This window comes from Ischnura elegans, chromosome X (genome assembly GCF_921293095.1).
Source record: "Ischnura elegans chromosome X, ioIscEleg1.1, whole genome shotgun sequence".
Taxonomy (NCBI): domain Eukaryota; kingdom Metazoa; phylum Arthropoda; class Insecta; order Odonata; family Coenagrionidae; genus Ischnura; species Ischnura elegans.
The window spans coordinates 111,022,349-111,049,837 of record NC_060259.1 but is presented as its reverse complement, the minus strand read 5'-3'; the positions used below and the strand labels follow the sequence as shown (position 1 = coordinate 111,049,837).

At 39.7% G+C, this 27,489-nt stretch overlaps 1 long non-coding RNA gene across 1 annotated transcript in view; it reads left to right on the top strand.

Annotated features, from left to right (window-relative positions):
• The first annotated feature begins 223 nt into the window (after positions 1–223).
• Positions 224–27,489, top strand: part of LOC124171522 — a 30,030-nt gene continuing 2,764 nt past the window's right edge. Inside the window, exon 1 of the long non-coding RNA XR_006867802.1 lies at positions 224–531. This is a non-coding gene — a long non-coding RNA (uncharacterized LOC124171522). The remainder of the gene's footprint in view (positions 532–27,489) is intronic.

Sequence of the window (27,489 nt, the reverse complement as noted above, 5' to 3'; positions counted from 1 at the left end):
TAAGAAATGTATGTGAGTGATAAGTTACCTAAAAAGATAATTTTTGCAAAAGCAGAGTGGACAGGCAGTGATGCGTCCTCGTAAGTATTGGTTTTTAATCTCCCATGCCCATGGCGGAGCAGTTGATCTCCGCCCACTCCTCCCAACCCACCCCTTCCAACCCACCCCCACACCCGCCTACGCGTGTTTCTAAACTGGAGAAGAGGGCCACGTGCTGGCCGCCGCATTTGGCTTTAGCCACCAACCGCCCGCCGCACGCATTTTTAGGCCATCGTGTATCGTCGGAAGGCGCGGCTCGTGAAGGCCCGCGCAGTTTCCCAGCGTCAGGGAACGGCTCCACACCTCTGCAGCACTCCCGCACCACTGCAGCGCCTCCGCGACTCCGAAGCGAGCCACCGCTCCCTCTGCAGACCTCCAGCACACATCCCCTGCCATGCCTCAGTCCGAGACCTCTAGTTTGATCACCACGTACCTCATCCTCATCATACTGCTCGTCTCGCTCTGGATACTCTACTCGGGAATATTGTAATGGTGAGTTTGGAGAATTAGCACGCGGGCCTGGTCATCAGACGACGGCCAAACAGCGAAATTGGCTCGCATCTCATCTCTCCGAAGATGTTCGAAGGAAAGTTGTTGGAGACCGCGACTCGTGGACATCGCCAATCGGCCTCCAGTAGTTTGCTGTTGTTTCAGTGGCTGTGAGCCATTCCTTCCGTCGGTTCTCTCCGAGCGAATTTATGAGCCGAAAGTGACGTCGCCAGCTCATGAAAATTAGGCGTCAACTTACTCTGTATTTATTTGTAACATGTGAGAGAATGACTGAATGAGGAAGATTGTTTTTTCGCGCACACTTGTCTTTCCCTCCCATCGATCGAACTATTCGAATGAAATGCGGCTTCGGGTCTCAGTGAACGTCTTCATCGTCCTTAGACAGTGTGCGACACCGACAACCCCGAGAATTAGTCCGAGCTGCGCCGCCGACGACTACTCAGCTTAAAATAAGATCGTGAGTCTCGCAGAAAATATTCAGCACTGGGATGCATACTCGGCATGTAATATTAGCTTTGCACTTCTTAGTACAGGGAACTCTGAATTGGTGTACGATCTCGTGGAAGACTGTGAAAAAGGAATGGGAATGTTTGGGAGGAATAAGACATGACCCCACAGCGCGGAGCATTGCTTGAATCGATGTGCCCACTTGCTCCCCCTTCCCTCGCCAACAACTTGCTGCCCAGCCAAACCAATTCAACGCACGGAATTTCTGCATTGAATTGTACACCTCCATATTACCAGCAACCTCCTGGCCGCTCCGGAAGTGCTGGCCACAGCTCCGAATTATTCCATTCGGTTGTCACAACGAGTCCTAGTTGAGTGCGGGTTGTTGAAAAGGCGGTCAGAATTCGCCCGAGATTGAATTTATTTCTTAAGACGACGAGCTATGCCTCGCAGTGTAAATATATATATAGAAGAGCGCTCATCGACGTCTGCGCATGGGAACAAGATTGAAATGGAAAAACCCGAGGTCGCGTGATGTGTCTGATTGGCTGACGTTTGAGTTATTTTCATTCTGTTTATATCGATTGGAAATTTTATTTTCATGGAATTTTATGATCTCAAAAAACAATCTGCGGGTGAGTATTTCATTTTTCAACTTTTTCCATTATCCTTTCTATTTATGGAGTTGAGTTTTTATATCCCGGCCCCAGCTTTCGACCACCTGCTTCAGCGATACTTTATTTATGCACGTGGAAATGAGCCCTCATAATGCGTGGTTGAAATGAAAAATTTCCAACGTCCAAATTCCGATGAAGATATCAAACACTCGGAATCAACCACAACCAATGAAAACCGATGGGAATGATTGCAATTTCTTCATTATGCTCTTTCCCAAGTGCCCCTTCATCGGCCAATGTGCTACGAACGCGGCCGATATTCCAATCAGTGCCTCGAATAGGTTTGCGTAGTAGTATTTTTCATTTTCCAGATGTTTGTGCTCAATTGCACAGTTTCATTGCGTACGTTATCAATCTGGACATAAAGAGTGGTAGCCCTTAGCGAGGAGCCCTGCTACTAATTGTAAGATCTCCCTTGGTCCATGCAACTAACTCCACGTTTACCCTGCCAGCAACTTGCTGACCGCACCTCAGTCAGCATGAGAATGGTCACCCATGCAACCTCAAAATTTCTTTAACTTCCGCGGGAAACAAATATATCACTGTGGTCCTTTACTTATCATAGTGCATCGTGAGGTGTTATTGCAACACTACCTAGCCGGAATAGGATTGATAATTCTCGCAGTTGATCTACCAGTGCCTCGCTAGCTAAATGAATCAACCCAAAGGTCGAGTAGGTAAAATGAGGGTAGAACTCACCCCGGACTAGGCCAGAGGTGTGTTAATTTCACACATTGAGAGTGAAGGGAAGGATGTTCCTTTCCCACTTCGCACGACGAGGATTTCAATTTGGGTTGTCTGAAGGCTTCACCCGACCTTTAAACCCGGTGCCCCTCGATCAGCAAGCAGCTTAGCTCTCACTCTACCCACTAGACTACCGCGCTCCCAAGTTTTATCAGCGGGTTTTATTGGATTTCGGTGGGGGTTGGAAGAAGTGACCTCGCTTGGATCGCTTGTGACTATTCAATTTACTGCACAAGAGTGATGGCATTTTGGCGTATACCCCGAATGGCTTTTTTTTCGTGGAATGCACACCCTTGTACTCGCATACGCTTTGCTCTCCGTTCAGGATGTCAAATGCCAAATGTGTCATCAGTGCGTGCGTAAGTTGCTCAGTGGTGCTGCCTCTCACTTTTTATTCCCACTCATTTTTTCAACCCGGGGAGTAGCCAGGATAACTGAGGGTAGAGTTTACCCCGGATTAAGCCACGGGCGAGTACATTTCTTGCATTCAAGGTGGGGGCAGTCACTTTTTCCAGGCCAAATTGTTCCGCGAGCCTTCCTTTTGAAAAAGGTGTTGAAAACCATCGCCCAGGATTTGAAACCGAGTCCCTCAGGTCAGTAGCCAAACGCTCAACCCTTAATGGGATATGTCGCTCCCCAGTCAGTTATGCACTTTTTTCTGTGTCTTGATTGAAGTTGCTTTCATTTTATAACCTTCCGAAATATAATGAAAATCCTGTCCTAAATGTAACTTATTAGTTTATAAGTGATACCTTCTCGAGTAGGCCAGCTGCACACACCATGGATTCATTAAGTTGAAAAGGTTGTGGCCAAAAATTATCTAATGGGTAAATTAAATAATATATCCTAGTCAGATTTCCGTGGGTAATACTTTTAATGGACCAGGTGATCGCTTTCCTCGTTTAAATTAATACGTCTGATCAATCTATGTTTTCCGGAAATTCTTAATTCACTCCTCCGACTCCTGCAATGCCATACATAATGCAGGGTACATTGCGGAGTTGGAGGCTGGCTGTACTTTAGTTCTTTTTTTATTTCTCTCCCAAGGGCATAGATGCAATGAGTGCCCTTGTTTCTTGACGAGTGCATTGAAAATTTAACTTAAATATTTTCATTCATCGTTAGCCCAGCACTCCTTATCATCATGTATTTGTAGGTTAGTCATGTTGCACATTCTTCTTGCTGCTCCATTGGTATCACGTTAATGAACTACTCATTTATGAAGGGCGTCAATTTATCCAAAGCTATTGCCATCCTGTAGTGAATGAGTGCTGGCGAGAGTGCTTGGTTACTGATCGGAGTATCCTCTGTTTAAACGTCTGTCGAAGTCATTGAAAAGCTAAAAGTTCACGAAACGCGAGGCGACCAAGGGAATTGGCACCATTCCCAGAATGCGTGAAATTCACTAGTCAATGGCCTACACTGGGATGAGCTCTAACCTCACCTAACTAAACCAGGAGTAAAGCGGTGATGAAGTGCCTTGGAGTAAAATAAAATGAATTTATTTTCGTTTTCGTGCTTCGTAGTGTAAATATTAATGTCAAATTTGCCGCTCGCATTTGGTCACAGCTTTTGAAAATAAATAAATAATGAAATCGGATTTATACATGCAATTTCCCTGTCCTCATTTGCTCAAAAGCCGAAAAGACCCATTGAGTTTTCAATTCACTTGACTGTCAACTGCTCGCGCTAGAACTACATAGAATATTTAGGGAATAGTTTTATTGCCAGAGCTAATACTTAAATAGTATTGCTAGATTCCTCCAGTTTAGACAGAAAGCGGGAGGTAATGTAAGCTCCCTTTTAGTTGCATGTTAAACATGATCCATATCCAGAATTTAAAGACCGATAAATGATTGGCACTCGTCTTTTTTGTTCTTATTGGATTTTATCACTTGTCTAAAGCCATACTCAGTCATAGTTTAAAAAGTTGATAAAAGATAATTTCTGATTGAGGGCGCCATGGCACCAGGAATGACCGACCGTCAAAGATTCATCTTGTCGCAGTCAGAGAGAGAGAGGCCTGGAGTTGGACGCACTGGCTCGGCCGTCGTCACACGCCGCCCTCACTCACGGCAAGATGGAAGAGGCGCAGCGCGCGTGCGATCTTCGTTCGGGCCCTGCTCCCTCCGACTGCTCCCTGCGGACAGCATCAAGCTCGGCAAGAAATAATATTGATCGGTCCTAGTTACTAGAGTGAAAGAGAAGGGCATATTTTATTACATTCAATGATTTCCGGCTCAACCTGGTGGAAGTGCACGAATGACAAAACGACTTCGTTTTCTTCCACGGATTTATTTTCTCCGTACGAGATGTTTCAACCTCAAGAGGTCATTTTCAAGTACAAAAGAACAACATTTTCAATTAAAAAATACAACCTTCTCAAGTCCCTTCTGGGTATAAATTTATAAGTGTTGCCAAAAACCGTCTGTGCTTGAAAATGGCCTCTTGAGATTGAAACATATATCAAGAAAATAAATTCGTGGAAGAAAACGAAGTCGTTTTGCCATTTGTGGCATATTTAATTAATTACAAGCTACGGTAAAGAATGTTGTGATTCATGTTGATGGGTTTTTTCATTTAGATGTAAAGATCTTTACTCATTCGTGAAAACTTCCGCTTAAATTCGTGTATGCTTTACTCTATACATTTGGGTATGTTTTATGAATGGAGGCTGGTTGAATTTTATTTCTATTTTTTTATTTCCCTTCATAGACACATATCAGTGCCCTTGTACTTTATTTCAGAGATGTTTTCTTTACCTTGCTGCTTCATCATCCTAGATTAGTAAAAATACATTAATGTATTCAGTACCCTCCTTTTTTATTATTATATTCCTCTATTCGCGTGATACCTTTTTTTCAATTATAAAGTCCACGAAAGCATGTTCAAATTACAAAAAGAAAACACTATCCAGGTGTTTATTTTTTATCGAACCAATGCTGAAATTTGTACTAATAGCAACGATGAGATGTGTAATGAAAACACATCCATTTATTCCTCGTGATTTACTGCACATTTTCTACGCAACATGCTGCAAAAAGGGATATTAAAGTTGTCTATTGGAGTGATTTCCGACGAGGACTCCTTCAGTATTTCATATAGTTTTTATAGTGACCCGAAATCGAAAATTAATGAAGAGATATCCCGCTATATTTTGTGGAATAAAATAAATTTTCATTCCCGCTGAATTGAGTTTAGAGGTGGAGTGAATTTTATTCGAGAAATTAAATTAACGGGACCAAAACTCGAACCGCAAGCCTATGGCTTTCTTAGCATTTACTTCACCGTCAACAGATACTGATTTACGACTCGCAGGTGTGGGGAAGTATTTCGTTAATAAAATTCATCCAACGAATTAATATCTGTGGTAGTAGATAAAATGTTGCATGTTTTGCATTTACTAATAGCTTTAAAAGGCTGTACAGAGGTGAAAAATGGTTTCTTTGATATTTCAAATTCTGATAACTTTAGCAGTAGAGAAACAATAAACATCATCGTATTCAGAAACATATTCGTGAATTTTTGTCCCTATAAATTATGAATATTTGTGCCAAAATTGTCTGCCGTATGCTAGTTGAAATATGTTTGTTAAGTAATAGTTTCGGTGGTGCTGTATTAAATAGATACCAATAATTTATGTAAGCGTTTTAGGATATTTTACCGAGAATTAGCCCGATATTTTATTAATTTATTGTTTTGCATTAATGTTTTAATTTCTCAACCTATTCTTTTTATTTTATCGTAACAATATAGAGCTTTCTCAAGAGATTTCCTCTTCAACTAGTAATTTAATACTTTCCATGCTCTTTCATCATTCTGAATATTTTTAATTTCCTCATAATTCAGGGGTCACCATCAGCTCTTTTTTTGGGGGAGAAAACTGTGAATTCAAAATATGTTTACTAGGAATTCCATTTAATTAGCTCTTATAATGCTACACCATTTGGTTCCATATTACTCTGGATGTTGGTCAAGGTAATTTAATCCTTTGTGTTCAATCGAAAACTTATGGTTTTCTGTAAAAGTGAAATGAATAGAGTGTAAACGGTACATACTGTGATCGCCACTCCCTTATGAAATGTGAGAGGCTAATAAATGCTGTGATAATGGCCTGAATCCCCTGAATCGACCGTGGCATTGATGGTATGTTGCTTTGGTGGAAAGGTTATAAAGAGGAACGGTAGGCATGATATTATTGATAAATCAGTATAAGACGTAAACTCACTCCCGCATTGTAGGCGATGCGAGGTATAATAATTATATATAGTTCATCCAAATTCTTTTGAAGCCTAGTTACTAAATAATTGTATGTGAAGTACTGAAATTATTTTAAGCCAACTAGGTCTAGGACTGAAAGAATAGAGATACTGATAAAACTATTTTTCTTCTTAAAATGACAAAATTATGGTTTGTCAATGTTGTTGTGTAAGTGTATATTAAAAGGAAAATGTATTCGTATCCAGTGAATTCGCCGGGTGGACTTATGTAGATAATTAGATTGGTGAAAGGATAACGTGGACGCACTCCGTGTTTAGAAAAAACACCTCAACTAAGCGCTCTAGATACCGAATTGGTGAACATCATTTTTCATTTTCGTGTAGCTCAACGGAGCTTGTTATAATGTGCCTTTATAGATTTGGAACTTAAGTAGCCTCATACTGCGCTTTGAAAAGGAGGAGGTGCTTGCATATTAAATGGCTGGTTAAAAGTTTTTTTAAAGTATCAAAACCACATAAAAATTTCCTGGAACATTACCTTGAGATTGAATAGCTTCATGGAAAATATTCTTACTCTCCAACAGTGCGGGTATGAAAATGCAAAAAAGTACAATATTACATGGAGTGCGGTTTACAAATGCGGTCTTTATCAAATTTATATATATTATATATATAGCTTACACTGTTTCGCAGAAGAGCCATAGGCTACGCGTTCCGATGGCTGCGTAAGCACTGTTTATGCTAATTTACAATATAAAGTTAATGACACATGTGTTGATGTACTAATATAGAGTTTATACCATTTTTTTCTATAATGTAGGAATTTAATACCCAAATTTCCGCAGCAATGGCAGCTGACATAAGTCCGAAATTTAACAAAAAATCTAATTGTAATTTACTCGTATCTATGATCTATTTGAAAAATTATTCCGTAAATTTCACTTGCGTCGAGTAAGAATGAAAATGAAGCTCGTGAAGAGGAGCGAACGGAGCAGAAGGCGAGCGCACACTGCGTTTCGTGGAAGAGCCAAAGCAATTGCAAAAGCTGGGAAAACATTATTCACCAGAGGCCGCCGAAGTTTACTTTATGGCACGATTTTTATACACAAGTTTAGTATTTAAGCCTTTTTATCTAGGTCCTAGAGACTTAATCATTGAGTTTCAAGCATATTTAGCAGCTGATCACATCTAAGATTGCTATAAAATATAAATATCATATACGATTTATCACTGATATCTTTGACTTAGTAATAAGGACAGTTTTTTCATCTCAAAGGGACGAGGTAGAATATAAGTCAGCATAACAAATGAACTTCCAAATGTTGAGCCGAAGACTAAAGAGATTATAAATCAGTATATTAGTGTGTTCAATGAATAAAGCAAACGAGTGCTAAATTTTGCGAAAGAGCAAAACACTATTTGTTCCAACGACGGAACTAACATAGCTTACATTACCTCGCAAAGTTAACTTTATTAAACACGTGTTAATGTGCTAATACCGAAATAATTTATTCTGGTTTTATGGAGAGCCTAGCAACAAAATAATTTAACTTCCAAAAGATTAGTAGTTGATTGGGTCTGATATGGCAGTAAATATAATATATCATATCGAATGCGATATATAAATGATGCCATTGAATAAGTAATAGGTTTTTTTCCTCTCCAATGAAATTACAGGGGAGAATATAAAGTCAGTAAATTTGAGCATTGAACGTATTATTCGGGCGGACACCACGTTTCCTAAAAGAGCCGAAGCTTACGCATTCCCGTGGCTTGGTAAACATAATGTTGTTGATCTCTCCGGCTGCCACTCGGCTAGGCCTCTTCATTCAAGCGTCGTCGCCGTGAATGGCGCCACCATCGCTCGGACCAAGTGAAGCCCTCCTCTATTTTTAAGCCACGCGTCTGCAGCCGAAAACCTCGTCACCGAGTTTAATCAATTATAGCGAGCCGTCTTCCAAAGTTCACTCGGAATGCATTCAGCTTAAATTTTATCACGTCCCGCTGCTATGTGTATTTTATTTTCTTTCGGAATTTGACGGCGGAAAACTGCCAAGTCTGACCTGAAAGCCCAGTGGAAAAACGGGCGAGCATCAATGAGTTAGAAATCTTTCTAAACTTCATTTATTTCGTTTTCATGTTCCATTGGGAAAGCGCTCAACGTAGAACTTCGGGCGTTAATTTAATGGTGGAGTGCTTTTAAAATAAAGCTTATCGTTGAGTAGAACGTTGATCTCATTTCTCTTTTCAAATAACGAGGCGAGATGTGCTCCTTCAAAAGTGGCTGAATCACTCGCCCACAATAAGGTTTTACTCACTCTGTTGCTTCATTAACTGGCACTGGGGAATATTTTAATTGCCATGTTCCACCAAAACCTCAATAGAACCGGTTAGCGGTTAGTACTTAAATGGAAAATAATGATGTGGAACGGTAGGTAGAGTGTTATTATATTAGAATTTCAACATCATAGCGTAGTATTGTTGTCATGTAAAGGTTATCCTATTTACTTTTGGAGCGTAGAGAAATCCGAAGGGAAGCTGTTTTTAGCTTGGATTTGTTTTCCAGAAGTTTTCGTTGCTTACTAAGTCTGAAAGGAAAGACAGATAAGAAGAGCATTAGTAACATCTTAATAAAGTGGTAATAATGGTTAAAAATAATATTTTTGGTAATTAATCACGGATAGAGTGCATTTTTTTACATTAAATTCACACTATATATTATAAAGCAATAAAATTAAAGCGAGGAAGGTATCTGGCGAACGGGCATTGAGTTTAGAAAAAGAGCTAAATTAGGCATTCTAGTGACTTGTTATAAACATTTTTCGCTGCTCCTGTGCTATTTCATCTCTATGGAACACGTGATAATGTGCTAACATATAGTTCACCTTAAAATATCCTACATAATAAATGATTGTAAGGAAAACATTTTTTCTCTCCAACAATCATAGAGCCTGACTGGCGATAATTTTGAGAGTTGCGTCACAAAAGAGCCGCTCAATAAGTTTCATCAAAATGTTTTGAGCGAAGCTGGGGTGAAAGTTAATTCGCTGTAGAAAGCCTGCTCTTCTTAAAGAGCTCGGAGTACCTAGCTGGGTGTAAGTGTTAAACAACCATATATCCTATTTCATAGGTGACCTGCGAACTATGGTTTACCAATAAATCCAATATTTTTATCATAGTTTAATCCTTGACAAATTACAGCTCTGCCAAACAGGTTTGAGTCGACAGTTTAAAATGAGGTAATACCACGATGATCAAGGGGCGAGGTCCGCAGTTTGCTTTGCTCTGTGATTCTAATCCTTTGTCGGATGTGGCCTTCTTACATGGGTTTATACTCGTACTTTCTCCCCTCTATCCAGAAGCAAAGCAACCGCCTTCAGATGCTGCATTTTTTATTTCGCCTCCTGACTATCTTTTGAGGTTTCTCTGCGCCAGAGCAAACCTGAGAGCTCATTTATACTCACGGCTTTCTTCTTATGTTGTCTTCTGCTGTTCCCTGGACTTAGCAAGTACCTCCTTCATTTTGATCTTTATTTACATTCCACTAAAGAAATCATCTCTATAATTTGATGATGAATGATATTTCCTCAGAAGGGGTTCTCAATTAATACGGTAAGAATTCACGTAAACATACATCTTTAATTTTTTAAGGTAGCATCTTTTTACCATTTTTCCGAGTGTTTATTAACAGTATTTAAAATTACTTGATCTATTACATCACACATTTTCACTAATATTTTTGCATTAATATCTTGATTTTTAAGTCAGTATTACTTTTGATTCTAAGCATGATATAGATAACAGGATATAGATAGATGCATAGCAGGGCTAACTCCCTTGTATCTATTGGGTTTAAGGAGAAGTAGGTTATATTTGACAATAATGATCATATAAAAAGCGGGATGAAAGAAGGTCATTCTCAGCTACAATAGGAAGGGGAAAATATTATCAAATATTATCGAAGGAATGCTCTTTACGAAATTATGAGCTGGAAATTTTGCTGATGTTGAAGAATCAGGGTATAAAAGCGGTCGAAATGGAATATACGGACAAGATCAAACTATTTGTCAAATGATGGGCAAATAAAAGACATTTTCTCGTCATTTGAACTGCCTTTCAATTTGCTAGACGAAGATGAGAAATGTAGTAAAGTCACTACAGAATGTTTTGTCTAGTTTCCACTTAAAATGGTTAAATTTTAATAAATAAGAATACCTAAAGGATCTTTAATGTCACCCATTTCTCTTCTCTGGTATCACCACCACACCACATCTGCAGTTTATACCGGTGCAAACGTCTAAACGGAACTAAACGAAAATAATGAGCTTAAATTTTCGATAATAGAAGGGTCAATGAATGAAATTTTAAGAGAAATTTGACACGATAAGAGAAAGCAAGAGCTGACTAACAAGAGCTATGAATGAACAAGAAAATTCTCAAGGAGAAAATTTGATTTCTAGAAGCATATGCTGCAATCAGTTTCTTGCCAAAAACACGTCAGTCATAAAAATGTAACTTGATTAAATCTCGATATTTCCTCGTGTTCCCACGTCTTTTCTTGGCACTTTCTGAGGCATGGAATTATTAAATCCGGAATTTAATGAATTGATGAAGTTAGTTGTTAATATTTCACCTTAATGCAAGCAAATATCGGAAATATTTTCCTGAATCTGATAATAGTTTTTCCTGAGGATAGCACTGGAATGGTGGAGGCTAGTGGGAGTGGCTTTCCTGGCGGAGGAAGCAAGCGCATTGGCGCGAACGTCGGAGGACCTTCTCGAGGATGAAGTGAATTTCCGCGCAGTCTTCCGTCACCCTATTCAATCTCTAACATTCGTAAATATGGAAGGAATCCTCTCTCCACCGGAAATTTAATGCATTCTCAATATGCCGAGGAAGTTGGCTGGGATGAGATTGAGAAAAATTCATTTTAGGCTTTCGCTGCGGGTGGAATAGCTAGGAAATGATTTGAATATGACCTTAGAGGTGGAATAAGGGATTCAAAAACTCTCAGTTGCTTTATTTGCCATGGTAAAAAAATAGTGAAAGAATTGGTATGAAGGTAAGCAATTGCTCATTTTTCCAAAGATAGCTTGGAATATTGAAATGAAAGGTAGTTTCATTTTTACTCAATTATGTGATGCATACGACGCGTTTCGTCAAGCAGAGCCATCATGTGGTGCAACGCTTTATATATCTATTAGATAACGAGAAATGCGAATGACAAACACTAAAGATGGCAAGAAGTACTGAAATCCGCATTGCTTTAAAGAAAGTCAAAGGTTCCAAGTTAATCGCAATTATATTTACCCTCCCTTTGCAATGTTAATAATAAACTTGGTTCCGCTAATTTTACCTAGATATGTAAAAAATAATGAAACGTTTGAAGCCTTTTGAGCAGAGCATCGGGTCGCTGACCAAACGTATCGCGTTCAAATCCCGACAGAAGCCCGTGGATAAAAGTCCTTGCTAGGGAAGGTGGCCCAAACAAAGTTAACGGACCCCCTGTCCTTAATGTGTTAATATTGCACCCCTTTCGGTGAGTATGGGGCATACTCTACCCTCATTTATCCAAAGTAACCTTGAGATGGGTCACTGAGTGAATACGCCTTCCGTTGAGGAAATGTTAACTGGCATTGAAGTGAGTGGCGGATACATATGGGGGGGGCGCAAGGGGCGCGCGCCCCCCTTGCGTGGCCACCAGCATTGCCTAACATAGCAGAACCACAATTGTAACTTTTTTATATCATAAGATAACATTATCTTGTATGTGTGTATAATCAGCTTAAATGAAACTTTCTCAAACTTTGCATGTGACTTATTTTTCATTCCGATAAAAGTGCTCAAGAAATATTTTGCGTCCCCCCCTTGAGTTTTTTCTGTATCCGCTACTGATTGAAGAGGTTGGAAAGCATTAGTCCTTAGTTATACGACAAGGGCAAATGAATGTAACTGTTAAGAGAAATGTAATGCTAAAAGAGGAAGCAAGAGGTAAAAAGCGAAGCAAAGAAATAAAGCCAAGGAAAGGAAAGGTCAGCTGGGGAGAGGAGAGGTTGGCTCAGCCACCACGATTGTCAAGGCAGGGGCACAGGAAGATGTGATATCACCTGTCAACCGCAGCATGGGACGAGGGAGGAAAGATGGCCAACGGACGCATGATTGGTGGGGCATTGTGGGTAAAAAGGGGTGGGGAGCCATCAGAGGATGGGGAGACGTGGGCTGTAGTGTCCCCTGAATCAGACGGAATCTTAATTAGAAAGGAAATGAACCAAAAACTGGCATATAATCAATGCAACATGTATTTCGAAAGGCGATGAATTTACCAGTATTTTATCATAACAGTAATTTTCAAGACTTTAAAATTTCTCTCACCATTGTAGATTGTTCAATTGCTCGCTGTACATATGTAATTAGTACACTATGCACTCCAAAACACGATGAGTATATAGCAGTTTAAGTTCCTAAATAATTTCTCTTCATTAGAGCATAATTTTCAAGCACTCACTTTTGTCATGTAGGTCATCATTTCATAATTTGACCGATTCTTTCGATAACATTTTCATTCATCAGAGAAGAATGTTCAATCACTCGCTATAGGTATGTAGAAGAAGCGGGAATCGGCCAATATCGGAAAGTTTCTCTGCCACCGCCGGGCTTTGAACTCGGACATTCGAGGTCGGAAGCCAACGTTCTTGCCACCACACAACCCGATTCACTCAGATTAGTATCTCAAACTTCACAGCATGACATTGACATGCGATCAGTTTATATGGAAACAGAAAGTGAAAAATGCACTCGACGTAAAGAAATCGTGTTTCCACGTCAAATTATCATACATATTTAGCCCTCCGTTGGTCGCGTGGCGTCCACCAGACGCCGCACCATTTTCCTTTCTTTGCCCACATTGTTTTTTCACAGTTAGGGCACTCATATTCCTTGTGCCTTGTTATTTTAGGGCTCTGAAATAGTTACCAATATGATTATATGTTTTGTCACATTTATGAAATAAATTTTAATATTTTGTGGTTTTTGGAGTCTGGTAGACGCCACTCGACAACTTGAGTTACAATGCGTTATATGCTAATAGCTTCGCGATATCGCAAAGTTTTGAATAACGTTTATACTTTAAACTGAACAACTATTTAAACCATTAAATTTTGGATATGCATCTTATTACTCCGAATATTTTATTGTAATCAATCTAACATCTGAATGAAACTATTATTGCCAAGAATTCACTATGGCTATCACATAATTTGAGAGAACTTTGGCGTACAATACACAGCTTTCCCCTCTGCTAATACGTTTATGGTGGCTTATTACATTGATGTAGATGCATAACATTAACTGCAAACATACACATAACAATTTTGTGGTTGCATCGAATAATAACTTTCTAATCTGGTAGGAGATATTTTAGTTCAAGGTCAACTGAACGCGCTATCAATGTAAGATGTCTCCAAAATCAATAATTCCCCCTGTAGTCAAAATTATTTGTGAGGTTGTTAGCAAAATCCGTACAGCGAAACTGTGAAAAATATGTTTACATTTTCCGCCCAAATTAAACGCTGATATAATTTCAACGAAAGATTAAACGCAAGAATCGTCAAAATAAGTTGTATTCATTCTTTTATTAATAAAAATGTCTCAATCATTATTATGCATAAACCACGCGAAAAATGGCGTTCGAAAGTGTGACGCGACTGACGGAGGGTAAAATGTTTTGGGATGACGGGGCACTTCACGTACACATCCCTCACAGACTCACTTGGTTTTTGCAATGAAGGTTTGTGGGATTGCTGTGAAGAAACCACTCATGCGTCATAGTTTGCAGGCTTTTGTCAGAACAGAGGATTTGATAATCGAAATCAAAGGGAGTAAAATATATAAATAAGGAATAATGTTGGAGATCACTTTAGGCTCTAAAGGAAATTATTAAGTAAGCCAATGAGTTAAGGATAAATTCTAGTGATAACTTGGTTCAGAAGATGGTGAAAAGAATTACTACACGTTGCCAGAAGTATCATACGATATATGGATTGATTTCAACGTAGTCTCTCGGATATGCTGCCCGTAGTTTGTTTTGGGTAGGGCTCAGGTGTGAAAATCACACATTCATAGCGCGGGCTCAGTTCCTTTCCCCGGGCCGCTTCACTTTTCGAAGAGTTTTGTTTGGGGTCGTCCGAAGGATTCACCCGGGATATGAACACGCGAGCCTTTGATCAGCAGTCAAACGCTTCCCTGTATGTCCTTAGGTTGATGGGCACTTCCTCCAGCCATCGGCCGGGTGATTTTCTCAGCCACGCCCTCATTTTTCACCGCTCAACTTTCCGCTTCGAATAGACTTTGCTTTCTTCGTGACATTTTTAATTGAAAACCTTTTGCACGCAAGGCAAGGAATTAAAATGAGCTCTATGTGGCGCAACCGGCATGAATATGGCCGCACCTAACTCATTTGTCGATGGACGAGGGTAAGAGAAACAAAGCACAAGTAAGTTTCATGAGCATGCCAAAATGTGTCCTTAAAATTGCACTTTGCTGGCTGACGGTCACGGAATATAGGCTTTCCTTGGAACTATTTCGGTAAATTCGCATTTTTATAATGGCTTTTGTGGCAGTACCTATCTATTCAAAGGATAAGTGTTTTATTAATACTAGAATACACATGTTATTTTGACAAGAGAAAATTCACCGTCCAAGCTACATACAAATAAAATGGAGGCACTTCGACTTAATTTTTTTTATTTCCGTAAAATGAATATTTTCATTAAAGTCAAATCACATTATTTTCAATAATTATGCGCTAAATTCAGCTTGAAAAAAGTCTCAATATGATAGTATAAGAGTTGCATTGTCCACATTCTTTGGACCATAAGTTTGCCTTTTAACCCAAATCGACGCCGTCTGTGATGGTAAAGCCTTTTTTAAATATCATCCGCGAAAATTATCTTTTTTTTAATAACTCAGTCACAAATGTACCTCCATAATTTTCTCGAAAGTCATTTGAGCACACTTTTTCCATTTTGCATAGGAAAGCGCACAGAAACATACCCCTGCTCAACGTGGTATATCCAACCGCTTTGCTTTCCAGCCTGCCGTGCGAACGGCGATGAAATTCACACCGATTCCCGGAAGAAAATATTTCCGTGGACCGTGGGCCTTTGACTTCCCGCATCAATTCGAAATTCAGGGTTCCTCATTCCCATGGTAATTTGACGCGCGTTCATGCCGCTGCACTTGGACCCCTTGTGGTTCGCAAAGGATGCCAAAGCAGAAGGGAATGAAGTCTTTGAGTAAGCCTTAACTAGCGCTAAACTACATGACAAAGCTAAAGCTTTGCTACTGGTGATTACTTCGAGAAGGCCGTATCCAAAGTGATTAAATCTACATGAGTTGCCTCTTCATAGAATGCAAGGGATGAGCATATAGCATGATAACCCTACATACTATGGCCACTAAAGTTAAGGGTTTCAGATGGCATAGAAGGCTTAAAATACGCCGCACAGGCCGGTGGGCCCATTTCCAACTCAGGGAAGCATTTCTTCGCAGCGCTCTAGGCGAGTGCATCTCCTGAATAACAGCTAATTACCGGATAAATTGTATTTGAGATATTTTGTACAGCATACATCTTATTACTGACAGGGTAACGTAGCGAAAAAGAACTTACATGTGTTGTAGTAAAGTGATGTTAAAAGAGCGATTAACGTAAACATTAATGTTGCGATATCACTATCTACAGAAATAAGAACTGCGTTTAAACTAAAATGTTCTTTGTCGCCTCTCGCGGTGAACTGGTTTTCAGCGTCTGCTCCAATGCAGATTCGAGGGAGATAAGACTGATAATGGAATTTCTCACACAACATAGATATTTATACGATTGAAGTAGCTTCACACTTCTATGAGGAGGACAGAGTGACTATCCCTGTCACTAACGGTTGGAGAAACCCCCGTTCATTCCGCTTTGGATTCGATTACCAGTTTGACATGCATTCTTATCTCGATTTCAACTTAAAATGTCACTGTTGAGAGCTTCCATTCCTCTGAAAATCGTTTTTATTTCCGCGGCTTTTGCAGCGGTGTCTCCTAATATCAATGTGAAACCAGCTTGAGGTTTTTAAAGGCTAATCCGGTAATTGATAACACTATTGTTTAATCTCCGCATCAAGGATTCATTCAAGCCGAGACGCATTCATATAAAGTAAATATTCATAACGACATTTTAGAGGAATATTTTAGTAGCTACTTCGTTAATTTCTAACAATCAGCTCCATGAGGCTTTTAAATTATTTTAATTTACACATGAAGAGGTTTTTTGTGGAAAACTCTATTTACCATTTTTACATGCACTTCGCGTCACAATGGTAAAGGCTCAAATTCTAATATCCCTGAATATGCACTTGTGGGTATATTATTTATCGATTCCGTGATATAAACTCAAGCCAGAATGTTATCCCGTGGAAGCGAAATGAAAAAGACTTCAAATGACAGTGTCACGCGAGCGTGCTGTCCGAAAGATGGGTGCAAACCGTGCAAACCCTTTACTGTCAGCTGCGTAGTCATAGACACAGGCTGTTGCAACTGCCATTGATTAACTCGCCTACTTACTCTGATTGCAATTTGCGTCATTGAAATGTTAGCTTATGGGAGCGTGATCACTTATTTGCTTGCTCCGTATTTGAGGACGTCATGAGGAGTGTGGAGTAGCATCTCTTTGCGACACTTTCGTTTGTCGAATATTCTCTCTGCTTCATAACTTCTAGTTTCTTCACAAATTTGCCACAACGTAACTTCCATTATTTCCCTATGATAGCTTTGAAGTCCTCGTACGATTCATCTACTATAACGAGTTCACTCTGAGCACGAAATGTGGGCGGAGACGGTGGAATCTCTTTTGCAATCAATCCGCCCACACTCCCTGATCAATTTATGTTTTCTGTGAAATATAGCCAAGTGTGCCAAACTGATCCATACGGTATCATCTTTAGCCTCTTCCTCTATCGCTTTCCCGTGTATTACCGTGCCATCACTCCAGACGTGGTCTTCCCTTGGCTTAGGGATAGATCCCCCCAAAGCCTCAGAGAAATAAAAATAATTTTAAAAACTATTGTCTAGTTTTGACATATAGTAAATTTTAGCAAAACATTTTAATGAAACCCAAATTTTAAGTGCCAAAATTTAGTCAAATGTATTTGCAGGCATGTCCTTTTTCCGAAAATTTCCCAAACGGGGGGAGGGGGGGGGAGGAGGTCGCCCTTCCCCACCCTCCCTCATCCCCCCAAAGAATATTCCTAGTTACACTACTGATTTAGATTTACTCGAGTTGATGCCAAGGTGTCTTTATCGTGTATTAATGCTTTTCTTAGGCTTATCTTTATAATATCATGTTATTTAGCCTAGTAAAACCACTTGTCTGTTTCCACGCACTTTTATTTATGCCGACCATGGTTTCGGCAACTGGTGCCATCATCAAGGTACATATCCCTGGGTGACAGCCTTTTATATTGGTAGAGTTTTTCAGGAGGGGGGAGGGAAGAGGGAGGGAGGGGAGGGGTTATTGGGGTGTGTTCATTCCAAGGTTAACGATGACGTCAATGGACGATGGGTGGCAGGTAGGGCGATGTTCAGGAGGGGTGAGTGGAATGGGAACATATGGTCGTTACACAATTTAAAATTAGCAGGGCCATTAACAATTTCAAACTGTTCTAAGAAATCCAGTTTCCGCCCCTTGTCATGTACATGTAAAAATGTTTGCATCAAAATTCCACCAGTGGTGTTCGTTATTCAAATGTCTTGCAACTCCTGATGAGTCGTCGTTATTTAAAAAATATTGTCTATGTTCTCTCATTCTCGTTTTAAAACTCCTCCCAGTCTGGCCAATATATTTGGTTTCACAATCGTCACAAATCAGTTCATACGCTCCACTTTTATTATCATTACATATATTTTCCAGATTGGGAGGAGTTTTAAAACGAGACAAGAAGCGCTCCCTCTGGTTAATTTATGGTTATTTTTTCTCCATTCCAGCCCTTAGGATTCCCATGTAATACCTCCCTCAGCAGACAACCCTCCCCTTTGCTCAGGATATGTCCAGCCCGCCTTAATATTCCGGACTTCATTTCACAAATAATGTTTGGACGTTTATAGAGGTTCCTGATCTCTTTACTGTGTTCATTCTCTCCCATTAAGCTATCCTATAAAAAGTCTAAAATAAGGACAAGCAAAAGTTGCCGCCCTCTTTCCATGAGTTAGTGGCGTCATTAAAGTAAACGATTGGTCGATTGGTCCAGTTAGAATTGCTCATACATGGAAGAAATCGCTCTCAAGATTGTGACCCGCAGCAAACCACGTGAGGTCAGCGTGCGAGGCTATGGATTGGTGGGGAAGCGGTGACACGCTCACCATGAGTTCATGACGTCATCAACTTATCTACGAATGGGTTAAGGCCGTCATTATTTTTTTGCCGCGAATAGCGTAATATGAAGGGAAGTAGGCGAGATGTTGGCTTTTGAAGAGAAGTTGGCGATAGATAGGAGAATTTCTAGATCTGTAACCTTCTTCTCTTCAAAATATCTGCTTTACTAAACTTTACCGTAATCAAAGATAAATGAAAACTGGTGAACGATCCCATTGTTTACGGATGACATCCAACCATGTGACATATAGCATGTTAAATTTGATACCAATTGGAATGGAAAATTACTTTTAAAGTTGAATCAAGTCTTTTACTTCCACAATCGAAGCTGTACACATTATCAAGCTGCTCCAATGGACTGAAATCCCCCCAAGTGAGTCGCGCGTCGTGCTTTTTAAAGACCGCCGAGCGCCATCTAGCGGGGAGGACGCGAAGTAGATGGAGGGGGAAGGCAGGGAGGGGAGGGTTAGAGGAGAGTGTACGCCATCTAGTGGCTCGCGAGGGAAATTAGGGCCGGCCTCCTTTCTCGGAGTGTGCGAAGGTGCAGCTCGGGATCATCGTCGGCGGAGGGCGCTGTCTCTTAATGTCGGATTATATTGTATAGGTGCTTCCGGGGTCAGTTTTTTCAGAGAAAACGGGATTATGCGAGTGTTTGATAACTTGGTCAATTTTGAGCTACTGGATCTCAGTAACTTGTCAAATTTTTGTGAACGTGGCATACACATCTATAATCGGTATCATTAATGAATATATACGCTAAATTTTAAATGTCTATATAAAAAAGCCATTTTGGACTCACACGCAGCGATCTGATTTCGGACAGCTGTGCGTCGGAGTGTTTTTTTCGGACGGCGTGGCGTGCTTTATCCTCTCCTTAGATCCATACTTGGACTCGCCTTTTGTGTCATACGAAGATGCGGCTCCGTAGCTGAGGTGATTTATAAAATTTTTTCAGGCTTGATTTTGAGGAAGTTTGCAATATCCACGATAAGAACACAAATGGTAATTCCCACACTATTTAATTTAGCACTCAACGACCGGCCATGGTTTCAACACTTTGTGTCATTTTCGACCGGTGACACGCTCACCATGAGTTAATGACGTCATCTACTTATCTACGAAAGCGTTAGGCCCGTCAATTATTCCCTCCTCGAACGCCTAATGGCACTTAGGGTGAACGAACAAAATGGCTAGATACTAAAGAAGAGTAAATATCGCTCAAAAGCAGTGACATTTTCAATGGCATCCATGTCTCAATAAAAGGGTCGCTTAAATCCCGCGTCAATCGTTACGCCCTCCCATGACAAATTGGATCCCGGAATCATTCAAAAAGTGTCCAAGACGACAACTGAATATTCCTCTATCTTTCCAATCTTTCCTGACAAAGATGACTCGTTTTTCTATTGTTCTTTATAATTGTATGGATGCTGAGCAACTGCAGCAAACATTAAGCACCCAAGAAGCCCTCTCAACTCTAAAAACAACGGAATGCTTGACTTTTCAACAAAATCGACTTATCTTAAAAAAAACCGTTTGCACAAAAATATGTAAATTATTCAATCTCAAAACACTCAAAATACACAATTGAGTAGGTGAAAAAATTCTAATTGAAATAGACGCTTGAATTGTTTGTAGTAAAAAATTACAAATACATGCACATTTAAGTTTATGGATCATCGCTTGGAATCATTCCGATTCACTCAAATTTTGAAGGAAGATCAATTGATTGAGATGCTTTCTTTATTATCGAAGGTTTGCCTTTCCAATTTTACGGGCATCTTAAAAAATGTCTTTCACTTGGCGAAGGATGACGTCATCATAGGCCAGCAGTGACGCTGCTGAGATCAAACGAAGTGGAAAATTCGAGTTTGCATTGCAACTGGAAGATCTCGCTGAATCTGGAAGATCTGGAAGATTGGCTCGATCTCGATCTCCTCGATCCTTCACTAATGAAACTCGATTTTCGATTTTAATCGAAATCTATTTTTCTTTAGCTACGCCCACTATGCTTCTCTGCAAGGCTTGTAGTATCGAACGAGGTTGCAGTAATAAGTGTTCGGGACGCTCGCGGACTGTACCTATAGTGGCCTCAGAGTGGCTCCCGCCTAGGCATAGGGAAAATAATACACAGAGTATGTGGTTGCTAAAAATTTACTTAATCGGGTTTCCATGATTGTCATAATATTGCAGCATAGATAGATAGATAGATAGATAGATAGATAGAAAGATAATTTATTATTCTAGGACTGATGTCCTCTAAGAACAAAACAATTTACAAAGCATACATACATACTTCAATATATTTGCTCAATTACTCATTGTGAGCAGTAATAGAGAAAAAGAAGAAAAAAAATATTATACAATATCCAATCAATGATACAAGTTTTATACAATGTATACAACGGTAAGACATACAATTTACAATCAAAATTACAGCGTGGCGGTAAGCAATAAGCTATAGACCTTTGACTTAAATAATTTCAGAGACCGAATTTCTTTCACATTTTTAGGCAACTCGTTCCAGAAATTTGACCCAACAACCTGGAAAGATTTCTGGAAAGAAGTTGTGCGATGGGCGGGATAATATATAAAATTTATATCTGATCTCGTGGTAATCGAAGTAGTTTGTTGCTTAATTTTAAATAGCGTATATAAGTAATCGGGCTGTTCGTGACGAAACAGTGAGTAGAGAAAAGCTGCTATGAAGTATTTCCGGCGTTCTTTAGTTTGAAGCCAACCAATATTTTTAAAGTAGGGTGATATATGGGTATCTCTTCGGATGTTGAACACAAACCTTACGCAGGAGTTAAGAAGGCGTTGGAGTTTTAAATCTAGATCATCTGGGATATTGTTGTAAACCAAACAGCAGTAATCGAAATGCGGGAAAACAGTGGAGGATATTAATAGTTTCCTCGTTTCGATAGGTAAGACCTCTTTATTTAATTTTAATAGATATAAAATTTGGTTTACTTTCTTAGTTCTTCGTGAACATGATTTAACCAAGAGAGATTATTCGACATAGCTACTCCGAGATTTTTGACAGCGTTAGAGAAGGGAACTTTAACATTACTCACTTTGACATTTGGGATTAAATCAAGGTCTATTTTATTTATAAGTTTTGTGGAGCCTAAGATAATGGCTTTGGTTTTAGAACAGTTTAAAACTAGATAATTATTTACTACCCAGTTTGATATTGAGGCAATATCCTCATTCACTTTTTCAATAGTATTTTCAAGGTCATGAGGAAGACAATGTCGATAAATTTGCAAATCATCAGCATAAAGCATATATTTACAATACTTTAGGTTGTGAGGAAGATCAAGAAGATAAATGGAAAAAAAGCAAAGGTCCCAATACAGAGCCTTGAGGAACACCGCAAGTTACATCATTCCATTTGGATATATTCCCACTAGAGTCTTTGACTGCTTGGCGGCGCCCAGTGAGGTAATCGTGGAACCAATTTAGTACTGAGCAGGAAAAATTCAGGCACTTCATTTTTTGTAGAAGCTTAGAGTGGATGACCCGGTCAAAAGCTTTGCTAAGATCAAATAGCACTAAAACAGTGACCATTTTATTATCGACTGCACCTCGTACATCATCAGTGACTTTTAAAAGAGCGGATGGAGAACTGAAACCTTGACGAAAACCAGATTGAAATGGGTCAAATCTTTTATTCGCAGTCAGGTAATTTGTAGTTTGTTGATGCACAATTCGCTCGAGAACCTTATGTATTGCACATAAAATGGATATTGGACGGAAATCCGAAGGAGAAGTTGGTTTCTTAACTTTGTAGATCGGTCGAACTAAAGCAGTTTTCCAGCATGAGGGATATTTAGAGGAAGAGAGTGAGTAATTAAAAATATCAAGAATGACAGGTATGGTTAATGGTAATGATTTTTTAATAACATCAATGGGAATACCATCAGTACCTGTAGCATTGGATTTAGAAAAAGCAAGGAATTTCTGCAGAACTTCTTGGGTAACGTGTTCAAAGAAAAAGTTGGAGTCACTGAATGGAACATGTGGGTCAGTTTCTGAGGCATTACCCGACAATAATGAAGAAGCAGAGGTAAAATAATCGTTTAGTTGGTCTAGTGAGAGGTTTAATGGCAATGAATGCTGCTTATTGGAGATAAGTCCAAGCTGGCGTGGCTGCTTCCATACTCAATTTGGCTCATTAACATGGGATAAACGAGAAGAATAATAGCAACGCTTTGCCTTTACTATCAAAGTTTTAACCTTGTTCCTCATAGTTTTAAATTTATTTTGATAGTCAACATTCCCGGTGCGAAGAAAGGCTATCCTAAGACGATTTCTCTCCTTGATATTATTCCGAATATCGTTAGTAAACCATGGTGTTGGACGGGATTTGGGGTAGACAGTCTTTACAGTGGTTTGTGAATTTATGCTTGCCAGGAGGTTTGCGTTAAATAGCTGCATTTTTTGTTCAATAGAATCAAACTTAAAAAGATCACTCCAATTACGAGTCTGAAGATCAACAAGAAATTTTTCGGCGTCGAAGTTTTTAAAGTCACGAAAAGTGTACGGTTCAGGGGAAGGACGAAGGGTTTTGATTTTATAATGTACAAGAATGAGGTCATGAGAGGAAAGAAAAGGAACAGGGGACTGAGAGCTAAAGATAATTTTTTCGGAGTTATCTACGAAGCAAAGATCCAATAAAGTATGACTACTTGCAGTGTGATGGGTGGGATCGTAAGGAACCATGTAGAGATTATTACAGTAGGCTAGATTCATAAGGTAGCGACTATCATAGCTGTCAACACACATGTCAGAATTAACGTCTCCAATAATAACAACATTTTTAAAAGTAGGGAGAAATCTTAGGAGATCGTTTTCAAAATCAGAAATGAACCCGATCTTGGGTGGTCGGTAAACAACACATAATAGTAAATTGGCAGAGTTGACGTCAGAAACACTAGCGATGAGGTATTCAGGCCTTAAGCAGTAGGCAGGAGGGGAGTGGGAAAGGAGAGTCACGGACAGATTTGAACGAACATATATTCCAACGCCACCACCTTTTTTCCCAATTCTATCATGCCTGATTAAGTGAAAACCAGATAGATTTACCATATCATCCGAAACGTCAGGGTGAAGCCAAGTTTCACACATACATATTATATCAAAAGATTCAGTGAGAAATTAATCCCGAAATTCATCAATGTGACATAGGAGGGATTGACAGTTTACGTGGCAAATTTTTACAAAAGGGAGTTCATGCTGCTTAGATTTATGACTTAGATTTACAGAAGCTGCAACACATGAACTCAGATCCTGATGCTATGCTAGGGAATCAAGATCACCATTGTTGCTTATGGTAAGTCTTTCACCACCTTCAGCTATACGGGCGAAAATTCGGCCGCCACGCACCCAGAGGAATTTGAACTTCCCTTCCCTTTTAAGACTTCTGGCAGCAGCGTAAAGTTTTCGATGGGCAGGGGTGAGAGATTCATTAATGTATATTGGTGAACTGGCTGAATATCCCGACATCCCGATATGGAATAGGCACATTTTACCTTTAGCACGACGAGCACGAATAAAGGCCTCAGCGGTGCGTGAACGGAGAAAACGGACAAAGATAATAGGTCGGGCCTCACCAGTATTCTGAGACCCTCTACGAGTATTAATTGGGTAGGTGTGGTCAATATCTTCTAGAGTTAATTCCAAACCCATAGCCTGGCCAATTTTACATACTAATGTTTCAACATTAGCACCATCTTCTACCGGAACCCCAAGAATTTCCACAGAGTTTTTGAGGGAATCTTGTTCGACACGGTTAACCCGGGCCTCAAGGTCACACACGAGTTTCTTGAGGGTGGCGGTTTCGCTAACTGCAGATTTCAATTCTATGCTAAGCTGAGACACAGATTCACTCATGTTGGTAAGAATTGAAACATGTTCACCTAGAGTAACCTGCGTTTGAGAAACCAATTTCTTAAGTTCACCTTGCTCACTTTGCATAGTTTTCATGCGTTCAAGTATCTCGGACAGCATCGCTGCGGAAGGATCACTTGGGACGGCTGGAGGTTTCAACGGGGTATTCTCTCCTCGCACAGAACGTTGGCTGGCGAGACACGACCCACAAATCCAGGACTGCTGTAGTTCCTCAAGCACTTGCACGTCTTCAGCAGACATTGAAACGCAATCTAGATGGTACAATCCACTACAAGTGGCACAATTTAGGGACCTTTTATCCCGTTTTACGGCCAAAAGACACTTCGGGCAGTTGGGCATTGCGTCACTCGCACTCACATAAACTCGCGAAACAAACTCACACGAGGAGAGGAGCTCTACAAAGACACGTCTGCTCACAACGAGACTCAGAACAGGACTTCACTACCTAACATAGCAGAGACTTCACTACCCTTCTCCTTGCTTGCTTTCCATACTACAATACAGTCCATTTTTATTATCTTCGTGTAATGTGGAAAATGTAATACCAGAAATGTATTTATCAATTTTAAATTAGAAATGCTCGCAAGTCTCTCATATTTTCTGTTATGATTTAAGAGTTTTGCGCAACCAAAGTAAAGGATTCATGGAGAAGCGTTACGTAAATCTGACAAGCGTGGATACCCTGGTCTTCCTTACCTGAGCTATGCTATGATTCACACAAACGTATGTGAAGGAGATGAATTTGATGACGTGCCGTTCTCATGCAGAGCGGATCTCCGCTTTTCTGCTCATTCTAAGCCTTGTGTCCAGCCTCCTCTGGTCTCTTGTTTGCATCGATTTCATTTGGCGTTTGCAATCGATTTTCGATGGATAATCTCCCTGAGCACTTAAATGAACGCTATCTCTGATGATGTCACTGACTTATGAAAAATGAACAGCACCTGCCTCGTTTTCTTATTTGAAAGTTCGAAGATTGTTTTTCGTCGTAATTCATCGCTCCCTTCCATTCCGATTCCGAGTTTGCGATTGAATGGTGATTTCGAGTGAACGACTCCATTCTGGGGCCGTATTTTGTATTTCGTCGGTACCGCACCGATCGGTTTCCCTTTCAAGCCCACCGACTGGACATCATTCCGTACCGACAACGGCACTTTCAGCGATTCTGTAAGGTCGTCGGTTTCAAACCAGTCGGTACGGTTCCCCTTCCTTCCCAATCAGGGAAAATCCGAATATATCCGAAGTTGGAAGTCATCTAACGTGTTACCACCAATGAAAGAAGGGTAAAAACAAGTGAAGACTCATTGGCACAGTTTGTTGTCGTCATTCTCAATCTTTTTATTTGCGGAAATTACGACTTATTGCTAGATTAAGATAATCGATATTGGATAAGTTGTTAACAATTCTTATATAATGTGTGGTAGTAATGCTGTACCTACAGAATCGAAGGAAACAATATTACAACATCACAATAAAGTTTGTATGTGATGGGGATTGTTGTTGCTGGAATGAATTATTGAAACTATCCTTGAGATCGTAGTTTCTTTTTTTAAATATTGGTTCCGTATATTGCTATTTATTCATGATTTGGTTATATAGTTGTCATTAAGTAAGTTCCGTCTAAATGTTATCAACGGAAGGTTATGCCATTGGCACCGTAGCAGACGAAATTAACATACTATGGAACGTGAACGTAGGATTCAGAAGCAAATGTAAGTGTCATATTAGAGGAACAAGTAAGGAAATTGTTATAAAAATATGGAGCTGGGTGTAATTAAAGGAAGTGTAATGACAAGGAAGTAAATAAAATGTGATTGGGTGAAATACATATGTTTAAGTTGCGCATTCCAAGTGAGAGAAAATGATAATATTGCGGCAAACCTCATACTTATTAACAAATGTCTTCTTTTATCGTCAAGGGAATCAATGGCTGACGATAAAATTAAATATAGTTGCCTGTTACAAATGAAAGAAACTGATACCGTTGTGGCAAACTTCATACTTAAATAAAAAGATCTTATTTCTCTGCCGAGAGAAACACCAAATGATGATTGAGTGAAATAATAGTCGCCTATTCAGAGTGAAATAAAGTGATAACATTGTGGCAAAACTAATATTTAATCAAAAATATCTTTTTTATGTCAAAGGAGCAAATAAACGATGATAGAGAGAAATAAAGCCTATTACAAGCGAGTGAAAGTGGTAACATAAATGAGAGAAAGTCATTATATGTTAGCAAACCTCATGTTTATTAACCAATATCTTATATTTCTGTCAAGGTAATCAATATAGATGATGACACAGTGAATTATAGAGGCGTATTCAAAGGGGCAGAAAAAGATAAAATTGCAGCAAACCTCATTATTTACTCGGTGATGAGGTAAAAACAAAATAAAACGTACAATGCGCACCGGGGAGTTCATGAAACCCACTAGTCGGTGGCCGTACCTACCGACATCTTTTTGCTGTCTGTACGGCTACCGACAATCTCCCGTCCTCACGTCGGTGCCGCACCGCTCGGGTCCGTGCA